The following is a 17,781-nucleotide window of genomic DNA, read 5'->3' on the forward strand; positions in this document are numbered from 1 at the left end:
CCATTTGATTTGGGTATTTTGATAGTTGTTTTTGTTTTAATTTTTTTTTGTTAAAGATTGTATGACATTGCCTTGAAGGCTACATCTGTGATATAATCTGCAGATATGTACACAATGTATCTTAATTATTACTGCAGAACTATTTTTGGATCACTACTTGGCAGCCCAGCACCCTGCCAAGATTATATGTTTAAACAGGAATAGACCCGACCAAAATGGACATCTTAGATTATCCCGCCCTAACAGGTTTTTAGGCCAACAAAACAGTTGACAAACTGCCCATCCACTGTTAAATTAGCAATAAACAACCAGGTTGACCCTCCTTTCAGACCAGAATAAATGCTTTACATATTTTTGTTTTAATATAAAATATTATGAGTTTCTGAAAGAAGCACCTTCATTTTCTTAATAAAATGTGAGTGAAGCAATTGGCCTTATGCAATTAAAGCTTCTGGAGCATCTTTGCAAGAGATGTTGTGCACATATTATTATTTATTTCTTAGCAGACACCCTCATCCAGGGCAACTTACAATTGTTACAAGATATCATGTTATTTTTACATACAATTACATTATTTTTACATACAATTACCCATTTATGCAGTTGGGTTTTTACTGGAGGAATCTAGGTAAAGTACCTTGCTCAAGGGTACATCAGCAGTGTCCCCCATCTGGGATTGAACCCACGACCCTCTGGTCAAGAGTCCACACCAGCATTATTGACCTGTGCTGGTGCTTTAATAGTTGTCTGCAATTTTCAGTTAAGTAATCTTCTCTATACTAGTACTATACAAGTGAGTTTTCTTACTAAGACCTCTATACAGGTCTGCCATTTTGGACGAGTTAGCAGTAACACAGATCCTGCACCTTTAGGAAATACCTTGTTTAAATAAGTCTTCATTGTGCCAGCGTCTTGTTTTGTAGTGACTGCTGCTGTTTCCAGGTGCCTGAGTAACTCATACAGGAGTTGCGTAAATAGAATCACCTACAACATGTAGTGATGCGTTTGTGTAAATAGGATATCCTCATGACTGATTCATTTATAATGCAAATTAATCCCTGGCATGAAATGCATATCACTCGGAAACAGAGCTGAGCTAGTATGAGCTAGGTTGGCAGGTGCTTCTCTAACCAAGAATGTGCAAATTGCTGATGTTTCATGAGGGTCAGTCTGAAAGGCAATGGATCACTCTGCAGACTATTCTGGAGAATTGACTTCTGTTGCAGATTTCCAACCTACCTTCCCAAAAGGAATTGGAAGATGTATCATGTACAGCTTGCAGACATGTCATGTTGAGTCAGTGATGTCCTGGCTTGCCATGGTGGCCCCCCATCCTAGTGACTGTTTTATGGTTGTTTTTGTTTATTAATAGAAAGAAGCTTTTATATAGCAGTCCAGGTCAGTGGTCATTTCAGCCTTATGATGGCCCAGGGACTTATTTGAAAAGAGTTCTGGGGATCTCAGCCCTCTTTGTAATAGGAAGGTGTCTAGATCATGAAACTAAATCACACTGTAGTTAGTACACATTGACAACTGGACACTCCCTTATGCTGTTGACAAACCTTTTACATTGTACAAGTTGACTGTGGTACATTAGGGCTTCTGTTTTTCGGGTTTTATTATTCGGTGCTTATTTTTAGCTATTTTTGAGTTTTATGTAAATCATTTTTTTCGGGGCTTTAGTTTTTGATATACTGTATGAAATTAGTGTGTTCGGTTACTTTTTTCTGTGAAAATATGTATAGTAGTAACTCAACAGTACTTGCACACTTATGTTGCTGTCTTCCACAACAAAATCCCTACGGTCACGGGTACATTCTTCTGGGGTTTTTGTGTGTAGGCATTTTTGTACATTTCACCACAATTCTGTTTAAAATTCTCTGTATCTTAACTGTAATACAGCTTGAAATCCCGCTAACAAGCCTCCATCCTGATTCTAATCTCGTTTTAAATCTCGCAAGCAGAGTCTCCAATAGAAATGTAGGAATGTGCTGTTATTCAGTAGTTGGGGCGGGTTTAAAGTATTGAGAACAAATCAATGATAGATGCAAGTCAGGAAGGCGGGACATTGCCCAGCAGCACTGGGAAATGTATTTATTATTATTTTTTGTAGTAGGTTTTATTTTTTAATGTGAATAGGGTAAAGTCAACGTGAACTGATTAACAATTTCCACAGTTTTTCCGGTGTTTTCCGGTGTTTATTGGCTATCCACCGATTTTCATTTTTTTGTATCGGGGGTGCTTTATCGGGTTTTATCGGTTAAAACCGAAAATCAGAAGCCCTAATTATACACCATGGTAAAAGCATAACAAAGTGTAGGGAGTAATTGGTAAAGCACAGGCAAGTGACAGTTGATCACAGACAAGTATAATAAAGAAAAACAAAAAACGTGGTAAATACACGGCCTACCCCTGATGAATTGCAACATTACCGTGCAGGTGTAGTCTTGCTAGATATAATATGTTTAACATGACCTTTTTATTTTTCAATGGTGTATTGCTTAACAGGCAGTAAGAGGTAAAACATAATGTGTAAGGGGCTCCCGAGTGGCGCATCCAGTAAAGGCACTCTGCGTGGAGTGCAGGATGCGCCCTATAGCCTGGAAATCGCTGGTTCGAGTCCAGGCTATTCTGTTGCCGACCTTGGACGGGAGTTCCCAGGGGGCAGCGCACACTTGTACGAGCCCCGTCGGGGGAGGGAAGGTTTAGGTCAGCCAGGGTGTCCTTGGCTCACCGTGCACCAGCAACCCCTGTAGTCTGGCCGGGCGCCTGCAGGCTTGCCTGTAAACTGCCCGGAGCTGCGTTGTCCTCCGACGCTGTGGCTGCCTGGTGAGTCTGTAGTGTGAAAAGAAGCGGTCGGCTGACGGCACACGCTTCAGAGGACAGCGTGTGTTCGTCTTAGCCACACCCGAGACAGCGCAGGGGTGGTAGCGGTGAGACGAGCTTAAATAATAATTGGATATTCTAAATTGGGAGAAAATAACACAAAATAATTGCCGATTACTAAATAATTATTATAATAATAATAATAATAATAATAATAATAATAATAATAATAATAATAATAATGTGTAATCAGTGCATATAGCAGATCGAGAGGAACTGTAGTTCCTCGCGACAAGTTACAGAGAAGCGCGAGAACTGCCAGTGACTATCTATACAGCACAGATAGTTTACATGTTTTCGGGGTATCAGCGCAGCAAAAGTAAATCAGCCAAAAGCACCATTCCACATTTAATTTGTAGTTCCCAACACTCTTACGTGAAATGTAGAAAAAAAAAAGTAAATACCTGTGTTACAGTAAAAGAAATAAGTTGCCAAAGGAAGGTAAAAATGTCCATCTTCTTCTTCCGACGTATTTTTGCAGACCCCAGGCACTTTTATACACACATACAGTATGTATATTACAGGACATCCGAGTTTAATGACTTTTTTTTCACTATCCGGACAATTGCTTTGTTGCAGGACTTGTTGTCTGTTCAGTTTGTCTCGTCTGTCTATGTTACACGTATTGTAAGGGGAAGACGGGTCATTAGTGAATGGGGAGAATATGTGTTGTTGTTTACAGGGGGTTGCAGAGCATTTGAGAATTCAACACCGTCTCCTTTTCTTTGACATACATTAGTTGCTTAAACGATTTCCACTATCTTATTTTAAAAATATACTGTTTAGTACTGATCTGTACATTCTGTTTTGTCCCCAGTATATGAATAATGCTGAAGACAATGAACATATCCACATGATGTAAACAATCCAAGGTGCAGTCACGTGACTCCAGCAGTATTTCTCTTATACCTTCCGTCACAGGAATTAGAAAGATATAATTTATGATGTGCCAGATACTTGGAATTTGTGACCCATACTGTGCACCACCGGTGAGCGAGCACACTTTGATGTGATATGACCAAGATTATTTTTTTACTTTTAAGAAAACATACTTACTGGTACATGTTATTAAGAAAAAATAAATTTTCAAAAGTTTGTTATAAAATACAGTACTAATATGAATTATATACAGTATTTCTATGCTTGTATATAAACGTGGAACAACTTTCGTTAAATAGAATTAAAACAATGTACATACCATATTTGGTATAAGAGTATCATAACTTTGTATGGGGATAAAAAATAAAAAAAAAGCGTCAATAACTAGAATCTCTATATTTCCTGTAAAATCAGCTTCAGCAAGTGACAGCTAAACAGTTAAGATAAGCCAAGGAGACTTCTGTTCAGTTTTCAAGTTGCATAAAATTACAGGTAGATGGATGCTGTTTGCAATTATTGTACTTTTAAATATGTTATAAATGATGTCTCCGTGATTTCATATTAGTTCAGTAAAATAATACATGTAGTATAATGCATTCTGTTAACGGTAAAGACATATTTTTTGTAAGGACTGGGAATCACCAACCTGTTTAATTGTGTTAAACTGTATTACAGTATACTGCAGTTTTGATAGACCAAGGCTGACTTAGAAATATGTCCGGGTTTGGTCTGTGGAAAAAATGGCAGCCCTACCCCGAGAACTACTTCCTAAATATGAACACGTTACAATATACTAAATTAACAGATCAAGCTTATTATGATAGTTTGCTAAATTAGATTCGGGATAATACATAATCATTATTTACAAAATCTTGTTCATCTCGTTAATTGTTATAAAAACTGTACTGCTATACTACTTGCAAATTTGCATACTAAGTAGCGTGAAAGCTACCGTGCCTCCACTGCTACTTGCATTAGAAGCATGTCGGGGGTTCGATTCCCACACAGGGTTTATATTGCAAAATTAAATGTATTTTATTTATGTGTAACATACACATTTTTAATGTGAAAAAAATGTAGTTATGAATGACACTTTCATTGAACATACATACTTTTTCACACATAACTTTAACATGTATATATAATGTTGATAGTTTATATTGTATACTGTTGATGAAATAATATGAAATCATGATCAAATATGAATATGTCAATTGCATTATGCTGAATCAATTATTATATTTATTAAATAAAAAAATTAAAAAATCACTTTAATGTATGTGGCAGATTGCTGTTGAACATATGTAGCACTTGGGAGGGGCACTCATTATTTCTAATCAGGGTGGGATCAGCCAGGCAGAATACCAGAAGAAAATGCCAGAGCCCCAGAGAGAGTGCCCAGCATCGCCGCCTTAGACAGAATGCCCCACGCCGTGGTTGCAGCACCCAGCCCTCACCAAGCCGGGTTCCAAGGTTGCTGTTGGGGCTGTGCTAGCTAGCCTCTGCCCCGCTGTGTGGAGGGGGGCAGCGGTCCCAGGAAGCCCGGACCCAGGAGGGACTGCCATCCAGGACTCGCATGGGGGTCTGGGATTGATGGCTGCCCTGGAGCCCTGTGATGCGGCCCCATCCCTGAAGTGGTCGTCACACTGCGTCGCCCTCAAATGTGTCTCCAGGAGCCGTCCATTGCTGTACCCCACCGTGGCAACCACACAGGCTGCCACACCGGGACCAGGTCAGTGCTTCCCAAAGCATTTGAGTGGCGGGTCAATTTGGGACTGCTTGGGACTGGATGCTGGGGGTGGGGTGTCAGTGTGCTGTTGTCAGTAGAAGCACGTTTTGTGTCTAGGCAGTGTTGGCGTGCTGCCTGGCGTGTCACATACACAGTGCAGCTGTATGTAGATGGGGTCTGTGTTGGCTGCACTGTGATTTGTGCTTGGTTCCGCCAACCAGCTGTGTGAGCGGGACCAAGGGTCTGAGCAATTGGTCTGTGTGTATGTAAATGTACACGTGTGTGTGTGAACCAGTAGGACTCGGGGGGGATCACTATTTAGGCGCTGCCTGCGTGCAGCTCGGGTCGTGTTGTGGTTTTCATGTAGCTGTGTGTCCTGGAGCTGTCTATCTGAGTTAAATCTGAGTTAATAAGAGAGTGTCCATTTGCCTTTCCAACGGTTCAATAAAAATAGCAGTTTTCACTGCTTTAAACTGTATCCTGTGCCGTCTCCATTTCTTCCTGCTGCGGACCAGATACGCTGCTGCTACAATATATAGCAGATTATTAAGTATCTGGAATGTGAATTGAATGCATTGATGGCTAGATTACTATTTCTAGTAATCAGATAAGGTGTTAAATGACAATGAGAACCGTGTGCATTTAATAGATCTAATGAGTCCTGCTTTCAATACGCTCTGATGAAGACAACATGTCGAAACGCGGCAACATACCTGTTTTTACCTTGTTTTAATGAATAAAGTATCAATAATTGACACACTTTTGGGAAGTAGACTTTTATATAGAATCTATATTTTCTACCCTCTCTCTCTCTCTCTCTCTCTCTCTCTCTCTCTCTATATATATATATATATATATATATATATATATATATATATACTGTGTTTTTCAGGCACAATAAAAGCAGATCAAATGCATGAAAAACACAAGCCAAGATAGTAGAAACAATTGGGGCAACCTTGGCCCCCACCGCTTTTACAGTTGTGCCTATTTGCTTGGTGCTGGCCAAGCTTGCCCCAATGGTTTCTTGAAACTTGGCTTGTGTTTTTGATATCTCTACTTTAAGTGGCTGGTCACTTTTGGTAACTTGGCGTTTTTTCACATTTCCAATGTGTTTTTGTTTCAGATAGAAAAAGCCCTGTCTATTTTCAGTCTAGGAACAGCACAGGACTCAGTCTTGCATGGAAATGTATACTATACTAGTGTACATGTCCCAAATTACTGAGGCAGAATCTTGCTGACTGATTGGGATTTGTGTGACTCAGCAGAGTAACAGAATCGCTCATCCGTCCAAGGTAATTTTCTTGCTTATTCTAAAATGAGCAGATTTTGTTTGCAAAGTAAATTAGCCAAGCACTTAGCTGCTCTTGGGTTTAATTTCACCATGACAACAGGTCTGAAAAAAAAAAAAAAACTCGCCTCAGTGTGACCTGCTGATGCTGCTGGATTGAAATTAAGGGATGAAGAAGGGATGTGTACCTAATAATTAGGGTCTAATTGTTGTGAGATGTTCTTATGACATTTATTTTAGTAAACATTGAATTACATTGATTGGGGCTTCGTGATTTTTTAGTTGGTATTTATTTATTCAAAGTTTTTTCTCTCAATTTCTGGTTGTATTTTTGCAAGGGAGGGCAGTATAGTGGCAGTTGCGAACTCTATAGAGAACCTCAACAGGAAACGCAAGCTAATATTAATGGTGTATTGCATGAGGCAGAAAACTTTTTACAACCTCTGGCCTGGTCAGTAATACAACTGTAAAGTGACAATCTTAATACTCAAGACATACGGGAATATCAATGTAATTAGTCTAAATTGCAAAATACTTTATAGCAGATTGAAATACAAGTGTGGGTGGGCTCTTGAGATTTAACCAGTTTTCTAATTAAAAATTAAAACAGGAATGACAATGGTATACCAACTGTCCAGCTTGAATTGGTCACTTACTTTTTGAAGCATCTTATTAGTTACTTTCTGTTCCAGTTTGGAACTGTAATTCAGAAATGTTTTTTCCTTTTTTTTAGTGTGCACTATTGACTTCAGTTGGCCTGACAAGAAGTATTCTAAAACATACATTTTGGTGAGCAGGGCACTCCGCAAGGCCAGTGTGCATGGTCGTAGCTAGCTATGAGGACACCAAGGTCGTGTCCTCGGTTGTTTTCAATAACTGATGGGATCTATAATATCTTTGCAGTGATTTGAAAAACTGGATCTGGAATTATTACTATCCTGAAGCCCAGGATTTGTGCTATTTACAAAGCATGCTAACCATTTTATTACACAAGCTCCTGCGTAAGTTCCTGAACAAATGAAAGCATGCCTTTTATAGTACTAGTTTAGCTGTTACAATATATATTTTTTAATTTGTTTTTCTACTAAATAAGCACAAAAATGGTGTTTAAAACATAGTTGATAGCAGTAATAAATGGTAAATTACAAATACGGTATACACAATAAATTTGACAATTCAGCAACTATTGTATGGACAATAAAATGCTATTCATGAATGGCTCCCTTGTATTTTGCTAAAAATATATTTCAAATCCCTCTGTCTAACATTAGAAGACCTTCTAAACTTAATACAGATACTGTAGAACCCTTTCCACCACCCCCCCCGCCCCACCACCCCCATAGAAATCTATTAATTTATAGGTTTGCCTGTGTAGAATTTTAATACTATGCTTGCAGCTTGCAGAGTTCATATCGTAATATATAACAATGCGTGTTAAAACCATATATATTAATAACAAAACATGCTGTATTTACTATAAATCTACCACATTTAGCTCAGGTTTGCAGTAGTGCTGTGTAGAGTGTATTGTAGGTGATCTACATGGTATACTGCGCTGCTAGTTTATTGTATTTCATTGTAGTAAGTTACTGTCTAAAATACTGCATACTGCATACTGCATTTATACAGTGCTTTCTCATTAGAATGTCAATGGCTTTTCAGTGTTGGCTGTCTCAATTATATGAAAGCTGGGGCTTCGCTATCGTTTTTTACAGTAACAGTAATTTGGGCATACAAAGATAGCTCGTGATTTAGTTAAATGTCTATCAAATAAAACAAATACACAATTCATAAAGCTTAAAATGTAACAAGATGGCGTTAAACTGAGTTCAGCCGCAGTCGCATTGATGCTTTTAGAGCAATTGAGAGGGAATGGTTGCCATGTGGCAGGTTTGCAATGTCATGTCAGCAGTGGTTAAATTGGGATTTTAAAAGGTGTGCATTCTTACTTGTGTCCTGGGCTGGAGCAGCAGCATGGTACAACAGAGGACATATGCACCTATAACCACCAAAATTATAACTGGGTAAGGGCGTCTGCTATGAAATAAATAATACTACTATATATTCTGCGTGTAGCATCAAACAGTTGCTGTAACTGTATACTAGTCGGTGCTCTGTGATTGGTAGTTTTTACTTTAAATCACAAGACCAGGAATCTATTTTCAATTGGCAGACCAGGAATGGAATCCTGAAGAGGCAGAACAGTTGCAAAGTTCGTTACTTATAAAACTTTACAGCTAACTTGAAATCTGAAAACAATTAAAAAGGTCTAATTAACCAAATTATCATTTCAATTAAGGGTCTAGTTATGTAATTGAGAGCTCAGCTGGAATGAAAACCAGCAGACACAGTGGGTCGGTGTTGAAAACCACTGATTTAGAGGACAGATCTCAAACTCCAGTGCACTAGAGTGGACATTTTGAAAAGAGTTTTGAAACAGGCTTTAAAGTGCAAAAAGTTGTCAGGATGTTAACATGAAAAGAAAAATTACAGGTATGTTATTTAAACAGTTGTAGCTACACTTGGGGACATAGAAAGCGGTGTTTTTCAGAACCCTGCTACTTTGTAAGATGTTAGATGACATTACAGAAACGTTCCAATTTTACTTACCTAATCGTGGCCACCTGGGTTTACAGCAGATGTAACTGGAGCATTCTACTGGTCATCTCTACTTATTTTTTATATCTCCAAGTTTGGTCAAATGTAATTATTTGTTAATTGTTTCTATTCAGATTCCCTCCTAGCCCAAAAGGGATTAATGTGCTAAAGTTATGCCAACATGCTACCACTACTACTAATTGAATGAAGTTTATTTTTTTAAACTGCGAAAATTAAGATGTGCTGTGTTTTTTGGTTACTCGGCATTGCGAGAATCACTACACTGTAACATGAACTTCATAAAAAAATGTGTTTGGTAAAAGATATACAGTACAGTACTTAACTTCAAATCAATACATTGTTCAAAGAAATGCTATAACTATTATATTTGTTATGTATATTAGTAGATTTCCAAGAATCTAGCAAACTGTAATACGATGACGGTATGATGACATCACAGATCTAGAAAAAGAACGTTGCTGTAAACCTAGTCTTTGTTAGTCTGTACTAAGAGATACAGGTGACTACAACTACACTGAAAGAGTGTTAGTATGGTATTGCACTGATACACCTGACCTGCTAAACATTAACTTAGGGTCGCCATGCCAGAACAAGTCTATTGCTTGAATGATGCTATTATTCTGAGCCATTTAATAATCAGCATTGGGAGAGTGGCCATCGACAGCAGGTGGGTAGTGTACTGTTAATTAAACAGCACACTTCTGTCCTTACACGAAACGTATGGTTATTATCACTGAAAATCTTTTACACTGGAAATGTAATTTGTCAAAATTTAAACAAAACTGTGGCAGGTGTATATATTTTGTGTCCAACCTATGTATATGTGTATAGGAGGCAGTGTGGTCCAGTGCTTGTAACCAGAAGGTCACTGGTTCAAATCCCATCTCTGCCACAGACTGACTCACTGTGTGACCCTGAGCAAATCACTTAATCTCCTCGTGCTCCATCCTGCACATGAGATGTTAAATCCGTGTCCTATTGTAAATGATTCTGCATATAATGCACAATTAACAGCCTACCTCTGTAAAGCGCTTTGTGATGGAGGTCCACTATGAAAGGTGCTATATAAAAATAAAGATATTATGTTATTATTATTATTATTTATTTCTTAGCAGACACCCTTATCCAGGGCGACTTACAGTTGTAAACAAAAATACATTTCAAGAATCACAGTACAAGTAATAATACAATTAAGAGCAAGATAAATACAATGACTTTGGTTCTAGAAAGTACAACTATGACAAAATACGATTCAATAACGGAGCAGATAACAGTGTCAGTGATAGTTACATCAGGCTATAATTAAATACAAAATACTACAGATTAAATAACACTTGACAGATTACAGTACTCTGAAGTACAGGATTAAATGCAGTAAAATAGGGGGCAGATAAGAGCAAGTAAAGCACATTTAAGGAAGAGTGTCCATAAGGAAAAAAAAGAGGAGTTCTACAGGTGCTGTCTAAAGAGTTGAGTCTTGAGGAGGTGCCGGAAGGTGGTCAGGGACTGGGCAGTCCTGACATCTGTAGGAAGGTCATTCCACCACTGCAGGGCGAGGGTGGAGAAGGAGCGGGCTTTGGAGGTAGGGGAGTTAGAGAAGGAAGTCTTCTAGTCTTCTAGTTTATAAAATAAACTGAAACTGTGCTATACAGTACATCTTGTTTCATTTCTAAAAAGCTTGTTTTGGAAAATAAGACATGCAGTGCTTCGGTTTTGAAACAGAAAAGGTTTCATATTGATATGACATTTCTGTGCCCATTTAAATGAGAACATGGGAGATGAATCAGTAATTTCACTGGAGAGCTGTCTGCAATGATTTCAGTGCCTCTTTAGTTACTTTGAGGGCTTGATCAAACACATTGTGCTCTTCAGAACAGCCATGAAAGATTATTTGTTTCTTTTCACAAGCAGTCGGAACTTGCATCAGGATTAAGATGGCAAATTATAGACTGCACCTTCAGGCTGCACATCTTTAATTAACCAGTGAAATGGTAAAGCGCTTGGGATTTCTTTTAATGAAATGCACTATACAAAATAAATAAATATATTATTATTATTATTATTATTATTATTATTATTATTATTATTATTATTATTATTATTATTATTAAATGTAGGCACCGGAGTCAGACACACAGGATACAAAATAAATATAAATAACAAGGAAATAATAATAATAATAACGTTTTTCACTTATGGTGACTTTCTGGACATTTTTAATCAACTGCATCCTTCTGTAAATATCTGGATTCAAGGGAATACAAATGGCTTAGTTGTTATGAGATATGGCTACATGCCAATATTCAGTAGAGCTGTAGGACCAGAATGATAAACAAGCAGTTCGTTTTTTAACGTCAAAGCATCCATTTACTTGCAGAAGCAGAAATAAATTAGGGCTGATGTTTGCCAACTGAGGCTAATTTCTTAGTAAAAAGTAAAAAAAAAAAAAAAAAACTGATTCCAGCTCTTCGTACAGCCGAAAGATATGTATTTTACACTGTTTAGTGCAACAAATGTTTATCCATTAGTGACAAGGTCATCAGATTATAAATTTTAGTAGTAGTATTGAAAGTGTACAACCTACACCAAATAATTTATAAAACACTATAACATTATAAGAATTCCAATAAATCTTTACACAGGAAAATTATATAAATGATAAACCCTTTCATCTGTTCAGGCTTTCAAGATGGTGTGCTTATTACAGACACTTCCATCCAAGCTTCTCTGGATTGAATCATCATCCCAAATGTTGATTAGAGCAAATGTTTCTTCATCACTGCTGAAATCTGGCATATGGTGTCTCTCAATAAACAGAAATGTTCCTTGTGGAAGTGAAACCTTCACGCAGGTGTGGCTGTTTGTTACTTCATCCACTATATGAATGCCCATCCTGAGGTGGGTCGCTGCTGACCCGGGTACGACCCGGGTACGTGGTTTCCCACAATGCGGGATTGTGACCCGGACAGCCAGAACCCAGGTCGGGACTCGGGTAGGAGTGCTAATGTGAAAGGGGTTTTAGTCTCCCATCCAGTTGGTGGTGCTGTATCCTGTTCTCTTACTGCTGTGGTGCTGGAGGTTTGTTTGCTTGGTGATGCCGTTGTCTCTGGGTAAAGCAAAGTTGTCGGTGCTTGAACAGACCGTATTATGCCAGGTTTATACTCACTGCCATCTGTTTTTTTTGTAGAAAGAATTGTGTTTGTAAGGTGTGTGTCAAGCTCGAACACTGCTGTTTCTTCTGAATTTATGTGCTCTCCAACAGATAAGATTTACCAATGCCATGTGAAATTAGTTTTTCTTGGATGTGTTTACATTTTCTAGTTGATTAGTAAAAGTATTTTGAGCATCGGTGTCGGCTGGGTGTTGAAAACGGGACATGTTTGCTCCAGTTAATCTTGCGTGCAATACAACTTATTTTTAGCATGGGCCACAGTGTAAATATAGCTACTAGCCATGTTATGTATCAGAAATATTATTAATATATATATTTTTTTCGGAAATATTGTACCATACAAGACAGTTGGTGAGTAAGGGTCAAAATAGAAGACAAGAACTGCAACCAATTAATGACGTGTGTTCAAGAATGATTTTGTTGTTATCCTTTCAGGGGCACATTTGGAACATTAATAAAAGGTTTTGTGCTGGATGTCTGTTGGATTTTCAGTTCATCAAGGCACACTTTATGCATGATTGTTTTAAGGGCAGAGTAGCATACTAAAATAAATAAATAAAGAAAGAAAATATTTTAAAAGACACCTTAAGGCTCAACTTAAATCATTTAAAAATGTGAAACAGGATATAAAGCTCAGTTCAATTTTCGAAGCACTTTGAGGATTCCAGGCTGTGATTTAAAACACTTGCCGATTCTATGAAATCATTTATCTTCAGTATATGCAGTGTGGGCTGATACAATCAGAGAATGGCAATTGGATTTCTCCATAATTGTTTTAGAATAATTTGTTGTAGGCTTTATCAAATAACAGGTTAAACAACTGAGTCAGCAATAGTTCATTTAAAACAGTATAATAATTTTCTCTTTTTGGCCAGATTATTCTTGAAATGCTGGGACAAGGTCATAATACAGATTTAAAAAAAAAAAAAAAAAAAAAAAAAAAAACAGAATTGAAAAACACTGGATCAGGAATGAATTCTCGTAATACATTAATTCTGAAGTCTTGTGAGGTGCAAGCAATCACACCATAGTATGCACCCAACATGGCATCTGTCGTGCTTTACTGCTGTGCTGTACAACAACTAAGCTGTCAAGCACATTATCACATAGAAATTAAAACTAGGCATAAGGCCATTCTGAATCATTTTCCTTTTTTTGTCATATTCCTTCCACACAATGCCACATGCTTTAGTAAGAATGTTGCATTGGTTGCTACCTGTACATATACCCCAATGGGACTTTAAAATACAATTGAAGACTGTGCAATACAGTTGTACCTTCTGGTGGGTTCCTTTTTCACTACACTGAATGTGTGGAAAGAAAAGTGACAACACTAATTACATTTAGCAATATGAATAACTTATTCCTTTATCATTTCTCAATTCAAGCTGTGGGTTCGGTTTTACATTTCTGTAGATGTAAGCTTGGTAGAAGAGTTCTTTTAAATGTCATACAGTATGTCACAATGTGCATGTAACACTTAGAGAAAGTTATAATACACAGTGCTTTGTAGCCAACTACGCCATTGGGGTTATAGTCCCAAAATTATTAAATAGACATACGTTGATAAGAGTGCTATATTTATATATATAGCACACAAATTCTAACAGGTAATTGACCGCTGCATGCGTGGGAGGGGGACTGCGGGGGAAGAGATTGTAAAATTAACAAGCTGACAGCGTTAAGGGAAATGGGAAATGTAAGCAACTAATAATGAATCACTCTAATATAATACATAAAGCAAAATATAAAAACAAACAATATATTAATAAATAAACACACGTGTTACATGCATACTGTATATTTGATGAGAAGACATTCAGGGAGGGTGCATGCATGGAAAGTTACAGGAGATTTTCGGTACAATGCAAGTCGTAGCTGAAATGCGTCGGCGCAGCCTTAAGTAAAAGGTTTCTTATTTTAAAAGAATTCCTAAGGGCTGCAGAGTTTCTTTTTATATTTCTAGTGTTTCTTATTTTTCTCTCTACACATCTCAAGGAACCTGTGAAGCAGAGTCATTTGTATCAGTTTGAACCTCTGAAATTCTGAACGCCCCAGTACAATATATTATATCCACCCCTTTTGTAATTCTCTGAATCTTTCACTGAAGTGGAAAGTCAAATGGGAAATGAAAAAAACATTGAGATTAGAACTATCCTATTTGCTGCAAAGGAAATATCATAAATTGGGTTTCTGATTTTAGGTTTAAATCACAAAAAAGCAGATGCTTATCCTATAAACAGTGAAAGAACGCCACCAACATTTTGTGTTGACTTATCCTGCTCATGGTGCAGTTTACTGTAATTTGCTGCAATAGAGGTAAAGCACACATTGTGATTCCCATCTGTACTGTTATTTGATCTGAGAAGTTTTCTGGATTCCTCAACGCAGTAAAACTCACATAAATGAAAGCCTTGATAAACACAGATTTTTGGTCATCAAATAAGTCTTGTGAATTTCTAAAATAAACATACACCGGAAAACAGAAACTCTAAGCATACACACCTGTGTTTTTTTGATGATGGGAAGCAAAGAGAAGTCATTTCCATTCTGCCCTGCAGTGACAATGGATTGCAATATAGCATAGACCAAGGGCTCTATCTCTGGTACGGCTGTATGATTTAACTAGCTTCTGTCTGCGGTGCTGGTAAGAAGCAGTCAAACCCCAGCAAGGCAATCCAAAGGCAAACATATTATTATTGTTTAAAGTCAATTAACTTTGTTTGTAAAAAATCATTTTGTTTCCTTGTGCAGTTACTAGTAGATTGCCTAGTGTGTATCTGGTTTGTAGGCAATGTAGACAAAAATGATGGAAAGATGTACTTGACATTTAAATTTTTTTTATGAAAAGCAAATAGAAACAAGATAAAAACACTTGATGTTAACGAGTGAATACATTGACCACAGGGTGCAAACTTCATAGGACACAGGCTTTTACATTTTAAAGCATAGCTAATGTGTATTAGAACATAATAAAAGCATCTTAAAGCACAGGGCACCATGGCAAATCACAAATAGGTAAAGTGGTATACTAACCCCCTCCCATGTTAGAAAGACTAACCCCCTCCCATGTTGTCTGTTTTTCTTCCTCTGGATTCTAGTGGGTGGGTTGGCGGGCGGGTTGGTCGGGGTTGTGGTGGAGGTGGTCCCCTCACCACCTCCTTCGGCCATGGTGGTCCAGGGTCTTTTGTTAGGGGTGCCCATTTAACCCCTTTTGTGACCCTTGGGCTTTTGTAAGGTGGTGCCTGTTTAACCACAACTCCTCTGCTAGTTTGTCCATAATTTGTATATATATACTGTATATATATTTTTTTTTTAACTGCAGTCCTGCTCTGGGTCACAAGGGGCACTATATAATTTCCGACACCACACGTGATAGGGTAGCATCAGGAGTGTATCAACAAGGTTCTAATAGGTTCTAATAAAATGTCTGGGCAATATATGTACCACAAGCTTGGGAAGAACTTAGTAAACCTAATTATTGTGCAAATGTAGGGACCTATAACAAGAACACTGAAAATTGACCCTCAAAAGCCAGGGAAGTTTCCCTCTGTGAGCCATACTCAACCAGTAAAGCTGATCATACATTTCACAATGGTGGTGTGCAAAGAATCCTCAATTGAAAACAAATATATGCATACAAGTTAAATAATACCAATTAAATAATAAAGAGTAAGCTTGTTTGGTTGTTAGTAGCTTATTGATCCCAGAATCTCATCAAGCAGCTTCTTGAAGGATCCTACGGTGTCCCTTGATTTAAATAACACTTTTCACTATATATCCAAGCATCTTGTTGGCCTTTTTTTATAGCTTCCCCACATTGTCTAGATGAAGACTTTTCTGAGTCAACATAAACTCCTAGAACTTTTTCATAGATTCCTTCTTCAATTTTAGTATCTCCCATATGGTATTCATAATGGACATTTGTATTGCCTGTGTGCAGTGCCTTACACTTTTATCCATTATCCATTGTCGATGTTGCATCCTCAAAAAAATCAAGTAGGTTGGTTAGACAGGTTAGTAGTCTTGGGTGCTGACAAAAACACAATATGACCTCAGGCAATAATCAGAATAAATAACTGGGTGACAATTGTTTCCTTTGTTCTTTCTAAAAAACATGATTTTATCAGACTACCTAATAATAATTTAATGTAACCCCCCCCCCCAAAAAAAACAGACATTACATTTTGCCAGATAATGAAATCATCACTGTATGTGAATTACAAAAATGTAATCAATAAATAACACAGACAAGATTTGAGCAAACTGTGATTTTAAAAACATGATTTTATCAAACTACATTGACCTTAATGTTAAAGAAAAACAGATGCTACATTTTGCCAGATAATTAAACCAGCAAAATAACACACTAAATATTTTTGGTTCGGAGCCATCCGTTTTCATGTGGCGTGCCAATATTGCATAAAATGCAACATTCTTTCTTATGAAATAGGTTATTTTGTCAAGGTTTGTAACATCACAATATTACCAAATTGTTCCCAACGGAGGAAAGTACCGTTACAAACACAACACTAACAGCATATCCATCTGTGGCAAAGTGGCTGATTGTGTACAGGTGCAGGAGTGATGCAGTGTGCAATGAACAAACAGAGAACTGTAATTCAGTTGGAAACAGGTTTTATTGATTATAATCCCGGTCTGGTGACCAAACAATAACTCCAGACAATATACAACAATGTGTAATGCACTGGAAGTAAATAAACGGGTTACAGTCCCAAATAATAAACATACGTATCTTTCCCACATTGTACGAAACACTGCCACCAGTCCTGGGTGCGTGCTGTAGTGCCACATCATTTCCCCTCCAGGTCAATGAGTTAGTGTACCGAAGCTCTGTCTCTTTTCTACATGACCGACTTCCTTTTAACCCTGGGAATTAAGTGTCAGGCCAAGTAGTCCAGAGTACTCTGTTCTCGTTACTTAGCACCCTCACAGGTTGAGAGGGAGATTTACCACCAAAAATCTTTCTGTCACACCATCTCAATGACTTATGTCTTAATTGTGACTTAATTAATAATTAAGGACCTGGTCAGATCCCGACTTTGACTATCACTGTCATTGATAACAGCACAAGCAGAGGCATTCTGGAGAACTGAATCCTTTTCAGAGGTGATTGAACTTCATCCAGCTCATCACTGTTGACAGTGCTGGGGAAAGCAGTACCACAAACCACCATGATACACA

At 37.7% G+C, this 17,781-nt stretch overlaps 1 protein-coding gene across 6 annotated transcripts in view; it reads left to right on the forward strand.

The window, feature by feature from the left end:
• LOC117406591 (FERM and PDZ domain-containing protein 4-like) overlaps window positions 1–17,781 on the forward strand; it is a 155,847-nt gene that overhangs the window by 99,782 nt on the left and 38,284 nt on the right. The window lies entirely within an intron of this gene.

The sequence above is a fragment of the Acipenser ruthenus genome, chromosome 8 (genome assembly GCF_902713425.1).
Source record: "Acipenser ruthenus chromosome 8, fAciRut3.2 maternal haplotype, whole genome shotgun sequence".
In the NCBI taxonomy this organism is placed as follows: Eukaryota; Metazoa; Chordata; class Actinopteri; order Acipenseriformes; family Acipenseridae; genus Acipenser; species Acipenser ruthenus.